General features: G+C 45.5%; 1 protein-coding gene and 1 pseudogene across 1 annotated transcript in view; one reads left to right on the top strand and one right to left on the bottom strand.

The window, feature by feature from the left end:
* Window positions 1-26476, top strand: part of Nsg2 (neuronal vesicle trafficking associated 2) — a 58056-nt gene that overhangs the window by 17553 nt on the left and 14027 nt on the right. The gene's annotated exons all lie outside the window — the stretch shown is intronic.
* Window positions 7197-7716, bottom strand: LOC103164334 (annotated as a pseudogene).

Raw genomic sequence — 26476 nt, 5'->3', positions numbered from 1 at the left:
TGCAGGAATATTATCAATAGGAACAAGGAGGATAAGGCTGTCTGTGTTCTAGGAAAGGGGTAGGGAAAAAACAGTTAAGTCAGACATGGGTAGGATGCAGAGTCTTAAGTCTCGAGGGCCATGTGGATGAACCTTAGGCTGTTTGTGGACAGCTATAGGAAGCCTCTGAAGGACTGTAAGGAGACGAGAGATGTGACTAATTTGGGTCTTAGAAAAAATGTATCATCTTTCACATAATGACATGTGGTGGGCAAGAAGTTAAATGGGAGATTTTAGGCTACTATAATTGTCCAAGTAAAAATCTACAGTGGTCCAGACAAGACTAGTGAATGGTTGGTGAAGAAAACAGACCCAAAGACTAAAAGTGAACCCTGCCTTTGGTCATCTGGGGACTGGGGTGGGTTTCTTTCTGCCCTCGATAATCTCACTTCACACTAAATCTCTATCTGAGTGGCTGTGTGAGAGCCTGGGTGCTAGCTCCCTCACGAAGGTGGGACTGTTCGTTTACTGTCACGTTAACTTTGCTGTACAGTGTGGACCGAGAGAACATAGGATTGGCTCCTGCTGTGTGCAGCTACCTGCAGGAATGGGCACGGAGGTCTGAGGGGAAAGCGAGGATCATGATGACAATATGGATATATCTGGCCCTGGAGCAGAATTGACTTGTCCTAGCAACAGAGTTCACAAAAAATGCCCAGAGTCACATAAGAATGATATATATATTTATGAATGACAAGGTTAGACCTTCTACCTTCCCCTTGATTCCATAAATAAAACCATATCTCTATAGTAGACTATTTTAAAAATTCTCAAGGTTTACTTTTTCAGGTTGGCAAGATTGCTCACTCAGCAGGTGACAAGCATGGAGACCTAAGTTCGACTCTTAGAACCCACATAAAGGAGAGAGACAACTCCATATAATTGTCCCCCTGACTGTACACGCTTGCCTTGGCATACACACACACACACACACACACACACACACACACACACACACACACACACACACACACGCACAGAGAGAGGAGAGAGACAGAGACAGAAACAGACACAGAGAGAAAGGGGGGAGACTGGTATAAACCCCCATCAATCCTAGGGGAACTGTGGCTCAAAGAAATGATTCAATCCGATGGCGCAGCTACCCAATGTCCAAGCCAGCGTTGAAGCTGGGCCTGTCTTGCCTTTCTGTCCATCCATGCTGCCTGCAGTTGATTACTCTAGACAGAGCAGAAATAAGTCAGCTAAGAGAATAAACAAGGGTGGCTAATCAGAGTCCAGGCCCATGGAAGGCTCCTCATGCAGTTTGGCCCAGTTGGGCCTGGTGGGTCAGGGCTAAAAGAAGAGGCTATGACTCCCCAGCAGCCCTTTGTGAACACTGTCAGGTGTAGGTGGGATAAGCCCTGCCTTTTGGAACAAAACGGGTGGGGGTGAAGCAGATTCTCATTTGCTTATGTAAAGCTTGAAGTGTTAATTAGCCTGGTTTCCAGCTTTCTTCAGAGAGCTTCCTCTGGGGTTTGTGGAAGATAGTCTGCTGGCTGGAGGGTGGTGTGGGAGGAGGCTGAGGAGGCTGTGGGGTAATTAAGAAGAGTCTGAGGGTCTTCCATGAGTAAGCTCACTGGGGCTCAGGGATCCACCAAGGCTGCTGTGGGAGCAGAATCATAAAACTCATTTTTACCTGGGAAGGAAGATTGGACTCCTCTGACTGGACCCAAGGGGTACCTTCCAAGCATGCAAGAGGCTGGGAAGGTGTTCTCAGCCTAGAGCCATGGTGGGTGGAGGAGGTGGCCTTGCTATCCTTAGATGTGCCTGGAGCTGTGTTGGAGACTTCAATCTGGAGAAGCAGAGCTTGGGGTGCATTTACAGATAGCCTTAGAGAGTTTGGTAGCTGCCCACCCCTACCCTACCCCATGCACTCTGTTTTTCCTAAATCTGAAGAGGCTCTTGCAGTCGTTGCAAAAGGCTTGAAGAGTGTCTGCAGGCTAACTTGAACAAATCCTTCCTTTCTGAGCCCTCGGAGCTGGGGATATTGCTAAACTGCCTTTGCTGCAGAGTGTAATGATGTTCCAGAGAGTTCTGGTGTTGTGGCCATGGCACTGCTGTGGAAAGTGCTAGTGCACAGATGAACTGGTACTATGGAGGAGCTGTTGTTGTGGAAGTTTATGGAGCATTGAAGAATGGATGTCACAGATGTGGTGCTCTGGTGCTGGGGAGTGCCATGGACTATGCCCAGCTGGCCATGGGAGTCCCTGGGATTAGGGTCCTCGAAGACTAGGTGGGTAAGGATTCAGCGGTGACAAACAGAAACAAACACAGAAGCAGTTTGAATCCCAGTGTATTTTTGCAGCCTTTTATCCAGGATAAAACATATATTCTCAGAGTTTGTGTGCAGTGAAGCAGACAAATGACGTCATCGTTACTAGGCATAGTGACACACAACTTATCCAAGGCTAAAACAATAAATCAGAAAATCCTTCAAGGCAAACCACAGCTAATCGCCTATTTCTAAGATCAGGTTAATAAATTTTTATGGTCAGTTATTGTTTGACATCTGTTACCTAGTTCTTGTGAGTCTTTGAAATATTGAGCTATTTTGACTTTTTCTTATTATAAGCTTTCTTTACCAAACATTTAAACCCACTCTCGACTACACATGTACAGCCATATGGATTTTTATTGTCAGGAAAGTTTTCATCTATTCTATTTGTACTTATGTGAATGACATGAATGATTTGAAAAGCGCTGGTTTTCCTGGAGACCAGGTTATGGTCAGTGACCACGAATCAGGGGATGGTTTCTCATTTATATCTTTTGTTTAAAATGTCAGCATAGGCTTTCAGGAATATTTCGTTAATATGAGAAAAGACTAGAGGAACAGAGATTGCCATGATAACTACGGCTCAATATTTTTCTCCAGCCGAGAGTTCCACAACCGTTTTCAGGAGACCTCCTTCTTTTGAAGTTATGGCCTCAGCCTGTGGAACTTGTCACACAGAATCTGTTGGATTTGGTGTGGCAGGGGAGGTGCTGGTGGCACAGAAAGTAGTGACACTTTGGAAGGAGTTCTAGAGGAAGGTCCTGTTGGTGAAGAGGGTCCCAGTCTATGAGATGATGACAACGGGGAAGGCAATGTGCTGTCCAGGGCTTATGGTATCAAGGAGAATATAGTATTATGACGATACGGATGCTGTTGAAAGGTCTCCTGCTGTGGAGGATTCTGGTACTGTGCAAGTGGCAACACCTTGGAAGGTACTGTTGCTACAGGAAGTCTTGGTGCTAAGGGAAGTAGTGATCTTGAGAAAGAGATGGGTGCTGTGGATGTGTTGATGCCAAGAAGGATGCTGGCACTATCAATAGTGCTGGCACTAAGGCCACCACTGTTGCTATGGAAGGCTGTAGTGCTGCAGAGGGCACTGGTGCCATGAGCAGTGCTGGCACTGTGGACAGTCACAGTGCTATGGAAAGGTCATTGCTCTATGGAGGGCACTAATGGGTGGAGGGTGCCGGTGCCTTGGAGGAGCTAATGCTGTAGAAGTGCTCGGAGCATGGAAGGACCCACGTGCCAAGGCTGCTTGCTCCAGGGCTAGTCCATTAGTGGGAACTGACTGTTTTATTTGGAAACCATTTTGTTATGGGGATGAGGGACACTCACCCTGGGCTTTGACGACTCACTAAAGAATCTCAGTTCATGACCTAGGGAAATTCCTTTAGCCTTCTGATGTTCTAGTTCCTCAAGAGTGTGGAAACAGGGCACTTTCTTGAGCTAACAAAGAGCTTAAGTTCCTGAAGTACTCTGGGTGCTTAATAAATGCTCACTTAGTTCCTTTGTGGTTGTGTCCCTTTTCTTCCCATTTGGTTCCTAGCCTACTGTCTAGGAAGCTGGATTTGTCTTTTGGTTGGTCTCTGAGCCTTTTCCTTCCCATGGTGATATATCGGGGAGACATAGAGGAGCCGTTGAAGGCTGTAACAGCCAGTTCAATGTGAGGATTCGCTGGTGACCTCTCGAAGCTATTTTTCATTATCTTTTATTAAATTTGTTCTTTGACAGCTTCATGCATAGATGTAGTACCTTCTGTTTGCTATAACCCTTAACCTCCCCTGCTTCCTCCCTCCCCTGCTATACGGCTGTGATCTCACAGCAGCCACAGTTACCTACTGTGAGGAAGGTTGGTCCCTCCAGAGTCATCAGTACTGGGCACACCCAGATACCAAATGCCAAGCACAAAGGAGAGGTATTACTCTGGAGGAGCAAGCAGGGGGTGGGGGCGCCTCTGGATTGGACAAAGGCAGACAGGAAGCCACAGCAGCTTGTGTCCCTAGGAGTGAGTTTTTAAGGAGAAAAGGGGAATCTGCTAGAGTGAGTTGGTTTACCCTGCTTGGACATGCTAGCCAAATAATGAATTTTGATTGTTGGACCTTGATGTTTTGACTCAGGAATGAGTCAGTGGCCAAATAAGGGACTGGTCCTTGGGAGCTAGCTTTAGGAATGCAATCTAATGGTTTTTAGCAAGGGAGAGGGGAAAGGGGAGAGGGGCAAAACCTATTGGCACCATGTTTGCCATGCTCAGGCCTGCTGGAGCTCTTTACCTACAATGGACTGTATAATCTAGGTCTATCAACAGCCAGTTTACATTGGGGAGGGGTCCACATGGCATATGGCTCTCCCCTCCCTGCTGAACTATGGGATATTGATAGATCCCGGGCAAAGCAGACATTCTCTTCATTTGTGACTGCCCCCCCCCCATGAACTCACGTCCCAAACCCCTGGTCACACTAATGACCCTTATTAAACTCAGTGGGCCACAAAACAAAAGGGCTTTGGTTTTTTTGTTTGTTTTTGTTTTGGGTTTTTTTTTGGGGGGTGGACTATTTTTCAACATGTTACAACATGAATGAGTATAACATGTTTAAAAGGTGTTTCTTCAGTCCCTCTTACAGCAACCTTGAGGCCTAGATACTATTACTATTTAAAAACAATGCTCAGAAAAATGGAGGAACAATCCCAAAGTTGTTCCGCCAGGAATTGTACAAAACAACACTGGTGGCCCTGAATATCACGATGTGGCCCTGCCCCTCCCAACTTCTTCTCTTCCTTTTCTTTCTTACTTTTCTTTGTCTTCATGATGTACTATGCGCTGGCTCAAAGCCTGCTCCTGGAATACACAAAGGGTTAAGAGAGCAAAGTGCTTCCAGAGCATCCATCACAGTGTAGAGTAGATACACACACACACACACACACACACACACACACACACACACACCACACACACACTACACACACACACACACACACACACACACACACACACACACACATACATACACCACACACACACACACACACACACACACACACACACACACACACACACACTGGCCACCTCTTACAGGAGCCTCTCTTGTCATCTTAGGGTTTTCTCTGGGCTCTACATGATCTTGTTGGCTCTGCATTTCCACTCGGTTTCCCAGGGTTACCCAGTACTCACTGTCCCCATCTCTGATCAAGGAAAATGCCTGGTCTACTGCTGTGCTTCCAGTTCCCAGGCCAGAGCCAGAAGTGAAGGGATTGGATGGGTTGCAGTGTGGACCCAGTCCTCTCAAGTGGCCTTCATGGTCTTTGCTGAGGTCAGCCTAAGCAGACTTCAATTGGAGGGTGCCCAGGCACCTGGAGGAAGGCCATGGAATACCTGTAGACCAGCCCCAGTGAGTAGAAGCCAGAGTGGTGACCAGCATCAACCAACCCTGTCAGACAATTAAAGATGAGGTAGGGGTCCACAGCCATGAGAGGCCCGTTCTCTCCAAAAGAACCAGTGTAGGTAGGCTCTCATTAAAATCAAACAACCACAACAAACAAATCAAACCTGGAATAAAACCTGGAATAAAAGCAGACATTTCAGACCCAAATATTCCTTAGTGTTGATTTCCTACTGTTTGAGCCACTAGGTCTTTAGGTTCCTTCCCTGGCTTCAGTGGTGTCCGGCACTTTCTGTATGCTGTCCCCTCCGGAAGGGCTGCCCTGGGCAGAGGGCTGCATACCACACAGACCAGCCCCTCCATGCTCAGAGGAGCAAAGCAGGCTCAGAGAAGCAAGGCATCACCCTGGACCCCACTGAGAGGCTGTGAATCTGGATATCCCCCCTGGTCCTAAGACTACTGCTTCCTGCCGCCAGGGAGTCCAGGGCTGGAGAAGGCTGCTCTGGGCAAGCCCCTGCCTAGTGGCAGAGAAGTCCTGGCTACACAGGGGCTACCTCACCTTCCTGCCATTTGTTTACTGTTAAGCCAAGTGATATGGTCTTGACTGTCTGCCTCAGGCCTCGACCCTTCTGCAATCCCTCCAGCACCAGCATGTCAGGAGACATGGATAAACAAGAACTGGCCACCCCATGTCAGTGGCAATGTCCCCAGAGACAGCCCTTTCGCACCCCAATGCCTCATCTTCTTCAGCAGCACCTTCCTGTAAGGTCCCCTCCCTGGCCCCTTTGTCTCTCTTTTCAGCCTCCTGCAGGCTATTTTCACTGCCCCCACCATGTCCTCTTCATCCTTGCACCCCCAAAGAGTCCTGCCAGAGCCCCACCAACCTAAGGGCGCAAAGATGAGCTTTTCCCCCAAGAACTTCCTAAATGTAACGCACTAGTATAAATTGTACAATGGGTTACATGAGCATAATTGTCAAAGTAAAATGCTGAGTACCTTAAAGGAATGTTACTCTGGGAAAGAGTGTAATTAGTAGCGAGTGCTCCTGTGGTAATCCATGTGGTAGCTTGCAAACCCCACACTGTCTCCTTGGCACACGGTAGGATTAGACTTCCTTGTGCACTTGGAAGCCGATGTAGCAGATGATTTCTATGGCAGGAGGCCTGTCTCTCTCACCAAATTTTATTTCTTTCTACACTTTGTTTCCGTAGCAGGTTGAAAGCAAGTCTCTGTCTTTAGTAGTAAGGCATCAGGGATGGTGGAGCAGGCAGCCATCTTTTTTTTTTTTTTTTAATGTAAAACAGCTGACCATTTTATTTTCACTTTCACAATATAAGTGAGAGAGCTGCACTTTTTTTAATCCCACTTCTCCCTCCAAAACTATCCTCTGTTAGGAAGGGGGAAGCTTTCCTTGTGATGCAGATAGAAAACACTCAGGCTCAGCACCGTAATCTCCTGGTGAAACAAAACAAGAAATACAAAACTGATATAGAGCCTTTCTGCTCCTATGTGTCTGGCCGAGTCATGCCAGGCCGAGTGGGCACCATCATAGGGCGAGCCGGAGGTCTCATCATTGGAGGGCCCGGCATCATGGGCATGTGACCACCCATGGGTGGCCTCATCCCGGGAGCAGGTCCCACGGGCATCATCCCAGGAGGAGGGGGGCCCATCATCGGTATGTTGGGAGGGCCTCCCATGTGGGGTGCAGGCATCATGCCAGGGCGAGGAGGACCCGGGAGACTGGGGGAGGCGGGACCATGGCCCCGGCAGGAGGAGGAGCAGAGAATGGGGGGGGGAGGATCTTTCCTTGTTGAAATGCAGCCGTTGTTTTGTCAATCAGGCTCTGGGCCTGCTCTTCCATCCATTTTTGGTAGTAGTCTTTCACATTCTCTTTGTGTTTCTGACCACTTCAGTGTGTCTTCCTCACAGATGGAGAATCATGGGTGAGATACGTGTCACAGTAGTCACAATAAAACTTGGGCATGATGCTCCCTCCACAGGCCGTTGGCTACCTGGTTCCGCGCCGCCGGGAAATCGCAGGCAGCCACCTTAAATATTGCAAAGATACTCTTAATAAATGATTAAAAAGGTGAATGAGCAAACAAGCAAAATCCCTGTAGCTGATCTAGAACTCCACAATATCAGCATCACAACACTGTCGTATTGTTGTCAGCATCTTGATTTCAACCCGGGCCTTCTCTGTCTCCCTGCTGGCCTCACTGACAACACAGTCCTGTACACATCTTTCTCCCCTGCTCCTCGGGAGATGTGTCGCACTTGTAGCACAGCCATTTGCTTCTACCAATTTTTCATCAAACCACAGGGACTTCCTTTCATGGGTGGGGTGCTAATACTTGCTGACAGCAGCAAGTGGAGTTTTAAAATGTTACTTTAGTATCTGTTGTCTTAGTTTTTATTGCTGCCTTTTTATTTTGAGGAACATTTTTAGGCACGTTATTAAAAACTGCCTGCTGAGCTCAAGGCAGAGTCATTATCCAGCCCGGAAAGAATTTGCACATGAGTGCTTGGTGGAGAAAGGCTGCCCTAGTATTTAAAGTTCATGGTTTCCCTATGGTGAGATCGTCATTGAAAATTAAAGATGCCGTCTCTGTTTCTGGATGGGTAAGTGTCTTGCTGGAGTCATCTTCAAGAACACGTGTTGTTCAAACAAACAAACGAGCAAATAGAAAACCAGTAAGAAAAAAAATGACACACACACACAAATAAAACATTTTGTGTTGGCCAATTACTAATGGACATGGAGAAGGAGAGAGAGAAAAAGAGAGAGAGAGAGAGAGAGAGAGAGAGAGAGAGAATGATGGGGAGTTGGGGAGGATCAGAAAGGAATTGAAGGATAGACAATATGATCACAATATATTGCATGTAAAATTTTTTAATTAAAAGATTTTAAGAACATGTGTTACTATTAGTTAATAGTTGAACATCAAATATGATTTTTTAAAACAAAGTATTTCCCGAGAGAGACAACCTATGGAGTCTTCTGAGGCAAAGTAGTTTGTATGAAGCAATGGGGGAGTCAATGCCCCAAGGAAGCCAGACTCCTGGGCTGTTTTTAGTTTCTGGCTTCTTAGTCCCCCAGACTGGAACAAACCTGTGTAAATAAATGCAGTGATAGGATAAGTAACTTGCTAATGACTCTAGCAGAGAACAACTCAGACTCTTGTGAGTGTTCGGGTCTCCACGGGAGACATACAGTGAGGAGCTGACACTAGCTCCCTCCCAGTCCAGGGATGCAAAGCAATAGGAAAGCTGTTGGAAGTTTAAAGCTTCCCATCTCTGCCCAGACTGCTTCATTCCAACACAGCCATGTGGAGAGTAATGTGGAAAAGATATGCAGGGGTGGAGTGGGAAGTGGTTGACGTCTTAGTGTGCCAACTAAGACTCTTACCTAAACCAGCCTTTGGGTGTTCCTTGTAAAGTGAAATAGCAGTGCCTGTACTGAAGGCTCATGGTATGGCTCCATACCAGGGAGCTTCATCCCGGGAGTGGGGTTATTGGACTGGATAAAAATCCTCCATGTTGGGTGTCTACGGAAGCCTAGACCCTTGGGCTTAAGAGATATTTCTTTGCCGACCGTAGGGCTTTCTGTCTCTATTGCACCAATACACCCAGGATGAGCAAAACCAGAGTAGACCACAAGAGTGCCTTTGGCCTTTTTGATGACTCCCTCCTTCCACCGGCAGCTGTGAGAAAGCCTCAGCTCCATGTGCCAGGTTCTTCCAAAGGTGGCCCTTGCTGTTAGTATCTGCCTTTGGCCTCCGGCACACTCACTGCACACACACTGCCCAGGGCTCTCTATCCCTCTGCACACTCACTGCCCAGGGCTCTCTGACTCTCTGCATATTCACTGCCCAGGGCTCTCTGGCTCTCTGCACACTCCCTGCCCAGGGCTCTCTGGCTCTCTGCACACTCCCTGCCCAGGGCTTTCTGACTCTCTGCATATTCACTGCCCAGGGCTCTCTGGCTCTCTGCACACTCCCTGCCCAGGGCTCTCTGGCTCTCTGGCTCTCTGCACACTCACTGCCCAGGGCTCTCTGGCTCTCTGCATATTCACTGCCCAGGGCTCTCTGGCTCTCTGCATATTCACTGCCCAGGGCTCTCTGGCTCTCTGCACACTCACTGCTCAGGGCTCTCTCTCATGGCCCCACAAAGCTGCCTTTCCACACCTCCTGCTCTTTGCTCACATGGTCTCACCTCCTCCTTTACCATCCCATGTTTGCTCTGTGGTAACCCAGTTCAGATCTCCCCTGGCCCCTCCTACCTAGAACTTGTCCCTGGTTCTGGAAGTGCCCTTCTCACCTGGTGACCTTCCATGGCAGGTGGAAGCACTTCCCGCTGTGCCATACTTCTTTCCCCGACAATATCACCCAGCTTCCCCGGAGCCCCACTGCCTGGACGGATTGCTGGGGTGATCCTGGGGTCCACAGATTATTTCCGCATGTCCAACATTGGGTTAATTCAGGAAGCAGGGCAGCATTTGAAATAATCACTACTTATGATTCATACTAACAAACTCCATTTGTTTGAACTTCTACGGCACACCAGCGTTTTTGCTAATTATTTCTACTTTCTATTCACTGAACTCAGGAAGTGGGTACATTCTGTTTATGCACAGATGAGAAAGCTGGAGATCAGAATGGTGAATGAAGGTGGCCAGAGCCACACAGCCAATGAGGAATGGAGATAGGCCTTTGGGTCCTGAGAGGTTTGTGTCTGGGTGTGTTTGAGTGTGTGCAAATACACACCATCACATTCTTGTCACTATTATCTTCCAAATTAGAAAAGCCTTCACATTTAGAAAATGGCTTGAGTTAAACTGAACTGAAATGCTAGCTAGATTACTTGAATTTTAATGCATATCCCTGTTAAGTTTCTGTTAAGTTAAGTTTCTGTTCTTTGAGTACACCATTTGCCCAGATCTGAAATCCACTGGTCCAAAAGGGGGGTGGGGGGGACAAAGAAAAGCAGACATTTCCAGGCAGCAATGCCATTTCCTTAAGGCTTGTCTCCCCACACACTTCCCGATCCTACAAGGCAGGAGGCTTTGCTTTCTGATTTTTAGGGTCTGTGCTTCTGCTGCTGCTGCTGCTGCTATAATGAGTGATTATATTAAATGAGACCCACACACACACACTAAATTTACAATGCTTAAGCTCCTGGAGCAGTCAGGAGAAGACAGGCCTTAACAGAGTGACTGTGTGTGCAGCTTGTCCTGTCACCACTAAGTTCCATAATTATAAGAAATCTGGTTGTCATGGCAACTGCCATACAGTCCTCCCTTTCTGCCTCAGATGCTGACATTCGGCAGCGCTGTGATAGGAGGGAGTTTCTCTATGGAGCGTTCATCTCTCACTTTGGTGGCCATCATTAATTCATCCTAATTCTCCCTTTTACTGGCAGGCCAGGGTTCATTAGCTGTGAGGCCAAGGGCAAATCATCGTGCTGCTGGAAACTTGGCTTTCCATCTTTGTGAAATGGGGTACAAACACCCACTAGAGATTGGTAGTAATAATTATGTATGTGCCATGACTAGCATAACTCTATGCATACAGTAAGTAGTCCCTGAGAGTTACTGGACAACTTCTCCTTGTGTTGGAATGGTGCATCTGACGGGGGGCAGCTTTGTCCCCTGGAGAGATTTTTGGCTGTCATAGCTGGATGTGTGTACATTGTAAGCATATAGTGAGGAGAGGCCACAAACACTACTAAACAACCCATGATGCACAGCACCACCCTCTGCAACAAAGAACCATCACCCACAAGATGCCTGTGGTGTGGGAGTTGAGAAGCCTTGCTCTGTGGTTGGTGTCAAGACAGGATCAGGCCACACAGTCCTGCCACTAAGATCTGCCTGCTGTTTCTCTCTCATATCCCCATGCTCACAAACAAGGGGTGGGGTTAATAAACACACATGCTAGCTCAAACTTTTAATTTTAGCACTTGTGTGGTAACTGGGGCAGGAGGATCTAGAGTTCAAGGCCAGCCTGGAGTATTTAAAATGTTGTCAAGATGGAAGAAGGGAGGAAGGAAAAGAAAGGGAAGGGAAGGGAAGGGAAGGGAAAGGAAGAAGAAAGAAGCCACACCCCAGGCTTGAGGGTGCAGTTCAACAGAAGAGTGTCTGCCTAGCAGGACCCTGAGTTCCAGGTTCAGTCCCCAACACTGCAAAACAACAACAGCAGCAACCACAAAACCAGTGAAGGTGCTGGGGAGATAGCTCAGTGGTTAAGAGAACTAGATGCTCTTCCAGAGGACCCATGTTCATTTCCCAGCACCAACATTAGGTAGCTCACAACCATCTGTAACTCCAATCTCAGGGGATCCATTGCCCTCTTCTAACTTCTGTGGGCAACAGGCATGCAACACTGGCATACATACAGGCAAAACACCCATACACATAAAAAAAAAGAAAAGTTTTAAAAGACATAATGAAGCTGATGACCAGAAGGTGACTGGTCACTGCGGGACCTTCATGAAGATGGGATGCTGCAGAGGTAGGAGGACCTGTCTCTTCCTTCTTTTCTCTGTTGCTCTCTGATTGTAAGAGACAGATGTGATTGCATCATCCTCCAGGAAAACCACTCCAGATGCTTCATCAGGTCCAAAAATAGCTGTATAATCAGGGCTTGCATTTCTTCAGTATCCTGCTTGCCTCCAGCTCTTCCCGCCCATTAAATCACTCTTCAGCATCTTCCTGGCCTCTGTTCCCCTCCCCACACCGAGGGTTATTCTTTCCTTCACTTCTGATGGACATGTATTTATTCATCTGGTAACACTGGCTAAACTTCATATCCTAAGTCCCCATATTTTTGAGAGCCTCTGCTCTTCCGCACTGGTGAGGAATGGTGATTTCCTTCTTGAGACCGTATCCACCTCAGGCCTTGCCGCCTTTGCCTCTTTCATGCAGCTATTTCCTTGCAGACAGGATTTTCATGATCCTAAGACAGCTTGGCTTCTCCAGGGCAGAACTGTCCGATTCAGTTTCATAACCCATGGGGCCACGTGTTTAGAAGCTATGAATAGGATAGTCGGCAACTTTTGAAAACAAAACAAAAAAATGTCTTCTTTTCATGTGCATTGTATGTGGTATGTGTGTATGCATGCATGCTTGAATGAGTGTGAGCATGTGTGAGAGCATGTGTATAGCATGGTGTGTGTGTAACAGTGTTTGTGTGTGTGATGGTGTGTGTGTGTAAGCATGTGTGTGTGTGTGTGTGAGAGAGAGAGAGACAGAGACAGAGACAGAGACAGAGACAGAGAGACAGAGAGGGGAGAGGGGGAGTGCAGGTGGAGGCCCAAGGTTGTTGTCAGGAGTCTTCCTTGGTCATCCTTCCATCTTTTGAGGTGGCATCTCTCAATCAAACCCAGAGCTCACTAATAAAACGAGTTTTGCCAACCAGCAAGCTCTGGGGATTGCTCATGTCTGACTTCCAAGGCTGGAACTGCACACCCACCTGACATTGGAATAGGTTCTGGGAGGATCCAAATTCTGGTCCTCTTGCCTATGGACAGATGTTTCAACTGTGGAATCATCTTCCCAGCACATGGGTGTTTTTGGTTTTGCTCTTGTTTTTGCTTTTTAATAAGAGGAATACTACACACACACACACACACACACACACACACACACACACACACACACTTGTATGAAGAAACAAAAGTAAGCTGAAATGTCAAATTCTCCTTTTCTCAGTATCCTTTGCTCCCAAAGTACCCATTGTGCAGGTGTGTGCTGGTCAAGTTGGAAGGCTCTAGAATCCAGTGGCTAAATACAACTGGATTAACCAAAGGACATGTTAGACACCTCCCTTGCTGCTGTGGTAAATACCTGAGGAGAAGCACATAAGGGAGGAAGGGTTTATTTCATCTTATAGCTGGAGGGAATATACCCACAGTGGTGATGAAGTCTTGAAGGCAGGAGCTGGAGGCAGCTAGGCACATGGAATCCACAGTGTGTGTGGGGGGGGGTAGTGGGGGGTGGGGGAGTTGCTGGTGCTCAGCTCACTGTCTCCTCATTAACCCCCCAGAGGCTTGTTTCCAAGGTGATGCGAGATCCTGTCAAGATTAACCATCATATGAATACAATTCAAACTTTAATTCCATAGTCCTGAACCCTATTCAAAGTGTTCAGTAGCCACATGAGTGGAGAGCATGCCACACCGCACAGCTCTGGCTTGGAGAGCCTTCCCATCCTTGCAGAGTCTCACACACACAGCTGGCAGCCCTGATATATGTACGTATCTGATGCCTCCTTCATTGTCTCAGAGGGGACCACTTTACACAGTCTTTTGTCACTTGTTCTTTTTCTCTTGGCAATATACCTCAGAGACCTTTCCACATCGTTCATTGAGCTCTTTCTTATTCTTGTTGCTACTTCACCCTAAGGCTGTTTCATAATCTTTTCCAATTATGTTGCTGTTGTTCTGCCTTTCAGTCTTGTGTGCTAAACTTTGCAACAAAATTCATGTTTATTATGTCTACACATACCACACATACACCAGACACACACATATACCACATACACAACACAAACATACCACACATACACGCCACACCATACACACACAGTATACCACATACACACCACACACACATGTACCATGTATATACCACACACACACACATACCACACACACACCACATCACACACATATACCACATATACACCACACCACATATACATCACACCATACCATACACACACACACCACACCACACCACACACACACACACACACACACACACATACCACACCACACACATATACCACACACACCATATCACACACATATACCACAAACACACCACACCACATATACATCACACCATACCATACACACCACACCACACACATGTACCATACACACACACACATACACACACACACACACACACACACACACACACACATACCACATACACAAGCACACACACCTACAGTCTAAATGCTTTGCCTTCAGACTCATATGTTGAAGTCATACCCCTCCAGGTGATGGTATTAGGAAGTGGGGACTCTGAGGGGGCCCTTAGATCAAGAGCATGGAGCCCTCACAAACAGCTTGCTTGTCCCTTTCACCTTGTGAGGACAGAGGAAGAAGGTGCCATGTGAGAGAGAGCCCAAACTGCTCTTCACTAGACCGAATTGGCAGGGGTTTTGAACACGGACTTCTCAGTCCTCAGAACAGCAGAAACAGATTCCCATTGTTTATAAGCTCCCTGGCCAAAGTACACACACGTGCACATATGCACACCTTTCACACACTTTGCCAGTGTATTTTTAGGGCATGAAGATACTCAGTCATTCAATTTGTATAGATGTTTGCCAAGTTGTTTTCCAATCTCTACTTCCTCCTAAAGACGTGGCTCTCTCTACATTGCCAGCACCAGTTTTTGAGTAACTTCAAAAATGGTACAATGCTACAGATCAAAATAGTTTATCTTACCAATAATGTAGGTGAAAATGCTATTTAATTTTTAACTTTGCTTATCTTTCATTATCAGTAAGACTGATCTTTCTATATTTTTGCTTAACATGTATTAATTATATAAATTAATTAGGTTCAATGTGGTATTTACATATATGTATATATGTGTCCTAATCAAATACAATCTCTCCTTATCTACCATCACCTACTTTCCTCCAAACTCTGTGTCTGTGACCATTATTTTCCATTCAGTAGTCTCTCTCTCTCTCTCTCTCTCTCTCTCATGTTCTCTTATTGGCTTCTGCATAAGAGAAAGAACATGTGGTACTTATCTTTCTGCCAACATAATGCCTTCTGGTTCCTCCCATTTTCCACAAATGACACGATTTCACTCTTCTTCACAGCTGGCTAGCACTACTTTATGTATATATGGAGCGTTTTCTTTCTCCGCTCCTCACTGGCAGCCACTTGGGCTCATCCCACATTTTAACTGCTGTGAGTAGCACTATGATAAACATGGACATGCACATGGGTATATAGGACTTGGCTTGCTGGTTTTATTCCCTGTGGCTATATACTGAATGGCTGAATCACACAGTAGATCTATTTTTAGTTTTTTGAAAACCTTTACACTGTTCTTCATAATTGTACTAATTTTTTATTTTTGCCAGCAGGATAAACAGCTCTGTTTTCTTCACAATAGCATCTGGTTTTATTGACTACTTGACCTCTGAGTCTTTCCTAAAAGCTTCCTGTGCCATTAGGCTAGCTATGGTTCCCGCCTACCCAAGTCCTATACCCCCTAGCTACAGATTTCATCTGTATGTCTCACTATTTTTCTCGGTTATTTCTGTTCAGTTTTGCTTATGGCCTAGCTGCTTCTGCTGCCTCTTCTTCCTCCACCACCTCCTCCTCTTTTTACTATAGGATTTTCCTTTTTGCTTTAACTCAACTTAGTCATCAACCCAGAAGTATAAAAGAAAACACCGCCATTTCACTCTGTTAAACTGAGGCCTTCTCCCACCCTGAACTTGTGTTTTGCTCCATGCTTTATGGATTTGGTGTTTCATGGTTTGATCCATCTGGAATTTGCCTGTGACTGAAGAGTGGGTTGGAAATCCCGTGATATTGTTTGTGCCAGTATCTGCACTGAACTGTAATTCCCCCAAGCCCTGTTTGCTTGTTTGTTTGTTTGTGGTTCAGACGCTGTGTTTACACTTCTTTGCCACCGGGCAGTTGGTTTCTCATTGTTCCTAGTGATTTGCTGGCTGGTTTTCTTCAGTATCATAATGCCAACAGAATATTTTGTTTTCTTGTGTTGTGTTGTCTTTCCTATTGTTAAACTCCTGTTATCTTTTTCTTTTCTAGTTGCATTAGTCACTAATTTCAGATCTGCTGTTTCTAGTATTTTACCACTTAAATTTTAATGGATTTTACCCCCAATACCCTAAGCTATGGAGAAGGTTTAATTTTATCTTCTCTTTTAAAAAAAATTAAACTTTTTTTTGCGATTTCATGCATATGTATTGTGATCAGGATCACCTGGCTACGCGCTTGTCCCTCTCCCATTCCTGGTGACCCCTTATTCTTCCCTACTCTCCTCCTCCTCTTAGTTCACATCTTTTTATGCATGGAACTGCAGCTGCTGTGTGGTCATGATTGCAACAGCCATGCCATGTCTGGAAGAGAGCATTTTGCAGTGCTCCTCCTATCCTCTGACTCTTACAGTCTTTCTGTCCCCTCTTGAATGCTCTCTGGGCCTTGAAGGTGATTATAAAGATATCCTACCTAGGGCTGAGCACTCACAACAGTCACTTGTGTACGTAAGACTTTTAACCAATCTTTGTATTAACTGCCTCCCACTGCAAAAAGAAACATCTCTGGCCAAGACTGACAGCAGCACTAAATATAGGTATAAATATGAATATTTGTAAATCAGTTTGACAATGTGTCCATTTAGCAAAATATCAGTAGTAAGTTCTTCACTGGGATCTGGGACCTCCTCAGCCATAGACTTTGACCAGTTCATAGTGCCAAGCATGCTCCCCTGGAACAGGCTTTAAATACAATCAGAAAGTAGTGGTTACTCACAAAACATTTATGCCACTATGGCAGCAGTCGGCATTTCTTGCCTGGCAGGTCAGTACTATAGCATGGAGAGATCACAGTTGGCCCAGCAAACTTCATAGCACCTTCTATCACTATAAGCGCTATGGTTTGTCTTTTTTGATTCACTGATAAAATTTTGACAAATATGATATATTTTACTGTTAGATTTTTCAAATATAAAGCCATTTTTTACACATTTTGCAATACACGTCCTCATTTTGTATGCTACCAACTTCTATGGCTATTGTTTTGTTTTAAGAAGTTGCTTAAACAGCCCTATTTGTAATAGCCAGAAACTGGAAGCAGCCTAGATGCCCCTCAACCGAAGAATGGATGGATAGAGAAATTGTGGTACATTTACACAATGGAGTACTACTCAGCAGAAAAAAAAACAATGGAATCTTGAAATTTGCAGGAAAATGGATGGAACTTGAAGAAAACATTCTGAGCGAGGTAACCCAATCACAAAAAGACAAACATGATATGTACTCACTCATATGTGGATTTTAGACATAGAGTAAGGGTTTACCAGCCTACAATCCACACTGCTAGAGAAACTAGTAAACAAGGGGGACACTAAAAGAGACAAACTTTGTCCCCTGGAGAAGGGGAAAGGGTCACCATCCCCTGAGCAAATTGAGAGCATGGGAAGAGGGGGGAGAAAGCTACGAGAATGAGAAGGGAAGAAAAGGAAGGATGCAGAGGTCATGAGGGAGCAGAAAGGTTGAGTCAGGTGTAGATTAGCAGAAAGGATATGTGATAGGTAGGATTTTAGTTGGGGGTGGTGGTAGGGGAGGAAGAGGGGAGAAGGGAACTGGGATGGTCATGTTAATTCAATCTTGTTTGTAATTCAAATAAAAAAAGTCAAAAAAAGAAGTTGCTTAAAGAATATTGTGAGATTATATTTTCTTTGTGTGTGTTATATTTATCAGGTTTGTTGAATGTCATTCTGCCTTTGAGAGAGAAAAGAGTCCATGCTTTTTATTTTATTCTCTGGGAAAACTGAGAGTAAAAAAAAAAATAATGTTTATCTTTCTTTTAGTATTTTTTTATAAACAGAGACATCCCATAAAAACCATCTATATTAGTATTGTTGCGGGGTATGATGTTTTCAGTAACTATGTAGATAAATAAACTAACTCAGTTTATATCCAGCTGTCTCTCTCTGAAACTCTGGAAGACTGTGTTTTGAAATATGCCCATTGTCTTTCCTTGTATGCCCACTGTAACTCCCTTGAGCAGTTCATCTCCAAGTGGCCCCATTCAGTCGGTGCATATTTACAGAGCGGCTGCCTATCCATTGCCTTGGGGTGTCTAGTGTGGGTGGGTGATCCATGGAAACACAAGCCCTCGTTCCTGGGATGCTGCCATGCAGAGAAAGCTCCTGTTTAGGTGAATTCTATTCTAAAGCAACACCATCCATCCTTGAATCTTAGAGAACTTGGGGCTCTGTATTTACAGATGAATTCTTCAGGGATCCATTAGTCATCCTTGGCTCTGGAGCAAAGCATCTAACTCCAGGCTGCACACCTACAACACACTGCTTCCTGTGCGTGTGTCTCTGCTTCCTGCTTGTGTTGCGGGTTTACAGAGTGAAGCCACACCAGTCTGTGGGGTGGGAGGGCACAGACCTGCCCTGCTGGTGCGGCTCACTTCTCTTTGACTTATGAACTTTAGGTCTCTGGTTTGTAAAATGGAGTCCCTGATCTTATTTTGTGGGATGATTCGTCAAAGTAAATGCATGCACATGAGGCCACAAAACAGTTTTTGGTGTTTTCTTATTGTTTCCTTATTGATCTGGTGTTCACCCAAATAACTGGTTCAGTCTTGGACTGTGACTGGGGCTGCTGTGGGATCCACAGTTATGTCTGGATTGTGTTTAAAGCCCGAAGCTGATGTCCTGTCTTCCAGATTTACTCCTTTTGGAGTCAACTTCCATCTAAATTGCCAAAGTACTCCTTAGGAGCCATGTCAGTGAACCTTGGGTGCCGGGCCACTGTTTAGCTCTCTCAAGCTACCAACAAGCTTTTTAGTTTAAGTTACTTCCTCTGCTTCATCACTGTGTAGCCCTGAGGACCTCTGTGCCTTCAGGCTGCGGTCTCTGACTGCCCTCCCCTCCCCCGCCCCCTCCTGCCAGGCTGTCTCAGGAGTGCTGTCTCAGACACACTGCTTCTCATCTTGCCTTCTAATGGTCAAGGCCACCTTTATCCCTGCATCCCATGTGCCTGGCAGTAAGCGTGTCCTGAATTAGGTACCCAGTCCATGTCTGTGATCCAGTGTGTAGTCAACTCTGAGTTATACAATCACATGTGAGCGAGATTTTTGCCATGTCGGTTCTCCAAGGATCCCAGGGAAATTGTTCTTTAAAACAAGTGAAAAGGAGCCAGGAAAATCAATTGCATTTCTCAACTGTAGAAGATGATGAGAAAATATGAAGCTCCTAAAAGGCCCCAGGGCATGGCACTGTAATTGGCAATCGGAGATTCCTTTAATTATTTTTATCCCACCAGAAAGGTTTAAATCTTTTGGATATTATCTACTCCTATAGTCTTAACTCTTCTAAATGAGTTTCCTGATCTCCTGATTGACACATAGTATTTGAGCATTGTTGTGACGTTCAACCTGATGTTCATTCTGATCCCTGATCATTTCAGGATAATTAGCATACCCATTATCTTTTCCTTTTTATCGTTTCTTTATGGCTGGTCCATTGAAAATCCCCTTGGAGTTATTTGAGGTATATAATATGTGAGGGGATTATATTCGCCCTGGGGTAATGTTTTGCCAGAGCTTATTTCTCCTTCCTCTGCAGCACTGACCAACTCCCCTTGCCTCAGTTTACCTTAGCCTTTGATAACTACCATTCTATCCTCAACTTCCCTGTGATGAACCATCTGTGACTCCACACAGGAGTCACACCACTGATATTTGTCTTAATCTCTGCCTCACATTTGACTTATCAGACTGCCCTTCAAATACACTCACGTTATTGCGCATGACAAAATTTCATACTTTTTTATGGCTGGGTTGTATTCCATTGCCCATAAATACCTTGTTTTCTCTCTTCACTTGTTAGTGGATGCCCAGGCTGATTCCACGGTGTCACTAGTAGAGCTAGCACTGCAGTAAGAATGAAAGCATGGCCTCTCTTCTACATGGCAATGTCACTGCTCTGGGGTCAGACTCAACTTTCAGTGGTGCCTCCACATTGTTTTCCTTAGTGGCTATGCTAATTTATACTCCCACCCTCGTTTTGTACATTACCGTCAGCATCTAGTAGTAGTAGTAGTAGTAGTAGTATTTAGAACAGCCATTCTGTCTAACTAGGTATCTAGCTGGGGTTTTGATTCACGTTTTCCTGATCATTAGTGGTGATGGGTATTACCTCTGACTACCATTGCCCATCTTATTTTAATGAATATTTCCAGCCAAGCCTGGAAACCAAACTACTCACTGTGGTAAGCTGTAAGCCTTCCCATGTGCCTCTTCCTTCTTTCTGGACAATGTCAGTGATTTGACAGTTAAACATCCACACTCCAAAATGACTATTTCAGTCTGGGGAGAGGAAGAAGGCCAGGGGTAGGTTGAATGGTGACGGAACACTTCCGGGTGTCAGTTCCAGTGTTAGTTACCTTTGTCATCTCTGTTGGATTTCATAACTACTTTGTGACAGGACATTGCTGGAATCACTCTCTTTGGATAGAAAACAAACCAGAGAGAAGAGTAACTTGTTTGAGGCTGGACAGGGCGAATAGAAGCCATCTGCACAGCTTGTAAGCAATCAGTTTGTTTTTCTTTTCTGATGTTATGAACATTATCACAAAGCTATTTCCTTCTTTGGTCGGGCTTCTAGAAAACACTAAGCCGGCTGATTGCCCATTCATCCCAAATATGAGAACTGTTATCTTCCATGCATCCAATTTGCCATTTTTGTTTCTCCCTTCTGATTCACTGCGATAATATTATTGGTCACACATACAGTTGAGGAGTCTTTGTCCAGCCATACTTGGGACCAGGAGTGTTTGAGATTTGGGGCTTTGGATATTTACATATATACAATCAGATGTCTTAGGGCTGGGAACCATGTCACTTAAGTTTCATGTATGCATCATGCAGAGCCTGAAGGTCACTTTATACAGAATTCTTACTGGGTTTGTTAGCATCTTGCCCATAACCTATCATGTGAGTCAGGAGTGGAATTCTGCACTTATAGTATCACCTCGGTGTTCAGAATGTTTCGGGTTTTAGATTTTAGGATTAGTGGTGCTCTGTCTGTGGGAAGTATTCACAATGGAGGAACTATGCAAAGTGCTTGGGCAGAACATGGCATAAGGTATGCACTCAGTGAATATTAGAAGCCACTAACCCATGGTTGGACATGATAATAAGGTAAGAGGGGGGCTGGAGAGATAACTCAGTAGTTAAGAGCTCTGGCTGCTCTTCAAGATGACCCAAATAAGATTCCTAGCACCCACATGGCAGCTCACAACCATCTGTAACTTCAGTTCCAGGGGATCTGATGCCCTCTTCTGGTCTCCATGCACCACATGCAGGCAAACACCCATACACATAAATAAATTTTAGAGATGACAGAAACAGTCAGGTGACGTTTATTTACTTGACACAAACTTTTCAAGTACCCACAGCAGCCAGCCTTGGCCACATGCAAGAACTGCTGAGATAATATTCAAGGCTCTGGCTCTCAAAGAGCAGTTTGAGCAAAGCCTGGTTTGGCACAGGCAAACAAACATCAAGCAGGCTTCCTTAGCCTGGAGCAGCAGAGTCTACATCCCTTTGGGATTTTCTGTATCCAGAAAAATTTCCTGGCCCAAGTCTCACTTCCAACCCCTCAGCCTATCCATGGCCTTTCAAACACAGTTTTGTACAAAGACCCAGGCACAGACACTCTACTCTGCACCATGCTGTCCACCTCATACAGAGCTTCAAAGTCCCAAAACCACAGTCTCCGTGGGAACTTGGATTGAACTGACATTCCCCTGGGTTCCAGGCCCTTGTCCCAATGTCTCTATAGACTCACAAGCTGGCTGTGTGTGCAGCCTGGGATCTTCCAGATAACTTCCTCATTCATTATTCACAGACAGGGAGAGTCAGTGAAGCACATGGGTCTCACACCTGCCCAATGAAGCCATGAAAAAGTTATCAGGGCTGTGACACACCCATCCGGCCTTCCCTATGAAACAAAGTCAGCTATCCAGTGACTGCAGTGGCAGGATGTCAAGCTGTTGGCTGTTGGGTGACTGATTAAGAGATACATTGCAATAGTGATGACAGTAGCAGTACCCAAGATCTCAAGGTGTTATGCTCCATTGTACCTGGCATGTAGATGTCATAACTAGTTGCTATTTTGCAGACAAGGAAACAGGAGCTCAGAGAAGTGGTGCCTTTTACTTAAGGTCTCACACCACTCACCGCCGGAACAGATATTGACACCGTGTTGGCCTAATGCTAAGTCTTTCTCCCTCCTCCTTTCTGTAGCTTCCCTTTCACACAGTTGCATCCCAGCCTCTGGGTGGGCAGAACTGAATTACCACACAGCCTGTACCCTAAACACTTGGTAGTTTTTAATCTTTCAATAATAATTTAAAGTCATCACCAGGCAGCAGTTAATAAAGTCCATGGCCCTGCCTTTCTGCCTGTGTGGTAGAGCAGATCACTGGCTATAATCACCAGCTACAGAAGCAGCCAGGCCATCAGAGTGCTCGGGTTTGCTTATCTTGACTGTTTTCTGAAATCAATGTGATGACAAAGAAATGCAAGTTCAACAGTCAAGGTGGGACTGAGGAGCAAAGGCCAGGGGGCCTCCAGCCTGAGTTTTGGCTTCTAGGGAGCCCCTGGCTTCATTTTTTTAAAGAAGAGGACAATGGGGTCTGGGGAGATGACACTAGTTACTCATGCAGAGGATGCCAGTTTGGTTCTCAGCATCCACATGGTGCCTCATACTGGTCTGTAATTTCAGTTCCAGGAGATCTGATGCCCTCTTCTGGTCTCCACAGGCACTGCATGCACATGGTGCACATACACACACACACACACACACACACACACACACACACACAGAGAGAGAGAGAGAGAGAGAGAGAGAGAGAGAGAGGAAGAAAGAAAGAAGAAGAAGAAGAAGAAGAAGAAGAAGAAGAAGAGAAGAAGAAGAAGAAGAAGAAGAAGAAGAAGAAGAAGAAGAAGAAGAAGAAGAAGCAGAAGAAGAAGAAGAAGAAGAAGAAGAAGAAGAAGAAGAAGAAGAAAACAAGGGTAATGACAGCCTTATCTGACAGTCATCAGTGTGGACTTAAAGCAACATGTGTAGAGTTCAGTGCTTGGCTTATATTAGATGCTCAGGACATGCCCTCCTTCTCCCCTCCCTCATAGCCCTTCACTGTGGTACACCACAGACATGTATCTATCTGGAGATGCTGTTTGGATATGTGCTCCGGACACCTTTAGTTTTCTACCTTGCCACACACAATCATTGATCATAGGTGTCTGTAGTGCCACCTGGGAGCTGGCTCTATACTTAGCCCTAGACCAATCACACACTGCTTGCCTCACCCTGGACCTTGTCCAAAACAGATTCGAGGTGACTTCTGGCTTCCTGACCCCTGACTAGACACTTTGGGAATCTCCTTGCTTGTAAAATAGAGATTAGAAAGCCATACTTCACAGGATTCTTGAAAGACTAAAGTGAAGAATAACAAGAAGGTAATGAATGCATTATTTGGTCCCCTAACCAAAGTCTAGAAGTTAGGAGAAACATATGGCATATGTATGAAAAGTCAGAAGATCTGCCTCCGTAGGAATGCTCCTGTCCTGGTCAATAAGTTATCTGGACAGAGCATCTGATGGGGTGGACCCCCACAGTCCCCAGTGTGCCTCTGTCTCCCTCTTGGCACTTGTCACACATTCCTGTTGTCAGCTCCACACTTGTTCAGGAGAGATGACCAGATGCAGCTGGCTAGTTAGACACAGGGAATATGTTTAGAATTATTTCACATTTAGCTGTCCTTTGTCATCCTAGACAGACACCATCCTATGAATTAAGGCCTCTCAGCTTCTTTCGCCTGTAAGATGGTCTCCATCACAGCTCTTGACATCCCCTGACCTGCTTTAAATCATAGCTTTAACTTTTAAAATGAAAACTTCTTTAGAAAGCCAGAGATTTATCTCCTAGCTACACAGGGCCCTGGTCCATCCCCCCTCCCCCAATTCTTTGTAATCATTATGCCAATAGCACATTAAATTGGGAAATGAGTGATTGCTTTTGGACTTTTCCAATTTAAATAGTGTCTTTTCTCTTTTCAGAATGCCACAAATATTCATAAATTCCTGGTCCTGTGCCTCAGGGCCACACTTTCACACCACTCTCTGCCCACGGGGAATTTCCCTTTGAGTTCTGAAAGAGATTCTCCAAGTATTGCCTGCATGAAGTTTGAGGGCCACAGATGTTTCATTTTCCTCTACATTCAAAAGGCAATTTACTTAGCAGACTTCACTGGGGCCCTGGAGAGAGATCTTTTTTAATGGATTTGAGGGGGGCTCTGTGGGAAGCTGGTCAAACATCATTGTGATATAGTACTTTGGTTTGAGAGAAATGATGGCTCACAACCATCTGTAACTTCAGTTCCAGGGGATCTCTGGCTCCTGCACTATGCCAGGTGCTATGTTCAGCATCCCACATAGAGACCAGTTTCCTCCCCAAATCTGTGCATCTCCATTCCCAGATGAGAATTTGGGGTGGTGAAATGGGATAAGAGAACCAGTGAGTGGGGGGGTTGGAGTGAAAGCATGAGAGGCTCTGACTTCACTGTCAAGACTCCAGTCACTAATGAGTCCACTTTCCTGTCCCTCCCAGAACAGACTCCACCTGAGGCCTCAGGGACACACACACACACACACACACACTCACACGCTCACACTGGTGCACATTCACCGAAGGGCCTTGAGAAGCAGTTTCTATGTTAGTTAAGGTCTATGTTAGTTAAGGATGGAGATGGTGAGCACCTGCCTGGGAGAAGAGGATGTGAGTCAGCTGGGATGGGGATTGATTCAGAGGGCTTGAGGAGATGCTCAGAGGTTAAGAGCATTAGCTCTTCCAGAGGACCCCAGCTTGGTTCCCAGCACCCATATCAGGTGGCTCACCTTAGTCCATAACTCTAGATCGTCTTCTGGTTTCTGTGGGTACTACACATGTGACATACACTCACACAGACACACATGTATGAACACAAATTAAAATTTTCTAAAAGTTTTATTTAAAAAAGGGTGTTTTGGCCCCATACCCTGCTACTTTCTCTCTGGGGTTTCCTGCCAAAAAGGACCTGTATGTAAGGACAGACTCCAAATGGGAGATGAAGGCTGATTCTGTTCACTTGGCAAGCACTGGCTGTCCCTAAGGTCAGTTTCTTGTGTGAGCATGAGGCTCAGAAGAGCTCAATGAATCTCTAAATCTCATCCCTTTGTCCCCACTTCATTCCAGGGAAGAGTCTCCTACTATGATGCAAAAAGGCTGCATTCATTCATTTTTGATTGCCCTAGCAGCATGCCTGATGCTGGAGACTTTTTACAGAAAGAGGTTTGTTTGGCCTATAGTGTTGGAGGCTGAAAGTCCGAACCATGCAGCTTTGCTATGACAAAGATCCTACCAACATGTCTTATCACAATCCATGGCATCCCAGTAGGAATGTGTGGGAAAGGGAGCGTGTGATAACCTTCTTGTACAAATAAAGCTCGTCTGAATATCAGAGAATGGAGCTTGCCACTAGCTAGTCATAGAGGTCTGGAGATCTATACAGACAGACAGGAAGTGAGATGGCTGGGTATAGAAAGGATATAAGCAGGAAGAAACAGGAACTCGCTCTCTTTTCTGCTGGAAAGCTAATGAGGTAAAGGTGGCTTTGGCTTGCTCCTTCTCTCTGATCTCTCAGCATTTTCCTCAATGCCTAACTTTTCGGTCTTTGACTGTTTAGACCAATTAAGAACTCCATTTACAGGAGAGATCACATGGTGAGACCGGAAGCCAGACAGAAGGGAGGGCCTGGTCTTACCCTTTTATGATAGCCCATTGCTGAGAAGTAACCAAGGACCCCTGGGAAGTCTTTGAACCTTTTCCAGACTAACATTCTCCTGAGGCTCCATTTCTTAAAGGTTCCCCCAAATCCCAGAGTCACCATACTGGGGATAAAGCTGCCAACACCTGAACTCAGATAATTTCCCGATGATAA

This window comes from Cricetulus griseus, chromosome 7 (genome assembly GCF_003668045.3).
Source record: "Cricetulus griseus strain 17A/GY chromosome 7, alternate assembly CriGri-PICRH-1.0, whole genome shotgun sequence".
NCBI lineage: Eukaryota > Metazoa > Chordata > Mammalia > Rodentia > Cricetidae > Cricetulus > Cricetulus griseus.
The sequence above is the reverse complement of the archived record's forward strand: the minus strand, read 5'-3'. Positions and strand labels throughout refer to the sequence as shown.